The following is a 431-nucleotide window of genomic DNA, read 5'->3' on the forward strand; positions in this document are numbered from 1 at the left end:
TTAACACACGACCATCTGGCTGAGAGGTGGGATGGAGTCAAACTAATAATTCTATGGCAGAGGGTGGCAGAGCCTTGACAAACCAGGAGGTAAAAGGTTGTCAGGAATCTGGTGTAATCAGGTCTCCTATAGTCTTCTTGAGTGATTAGGCAGGCTTGAGTGGTAAAGTAGCCAACTCCTGTAGCCAGATCTTATGCTATTCATATGTTTAGTTTCTTAATTGGTAAGGGATGAAAAGTTACATGGAGAAAGTAGGAGAATAGAGTTGAGAAACATATCAGCCATAATCGAATGGTGGAGCAGACTCAACTTAATGCTATTAGAGATAGTAGGAACTGCAGATGCTGGAGAATCTGAGACAACAAGGTGTAGAGCTGGATGAACACAGCAGGCCAAGCAGCATCATAGGAGCAGGAAGGCTGACGTTCATC

The sequence above is a fragment of the Rhincodon typus genome, chromosome 43 (genome assembly GCF_021869965.1).
Source record: "Rhincodon typus isolate 14 chromosome 43, sRhiTyp1.1, whole genome shotgun sequence".
Classification (NCBI taxonomy): Eukaryota; Metazoa; Chordata; class Chondrichthyes; order Orectolobiformes; family Rhincodontidae; genus Rhincodon; species Rhincodon typus.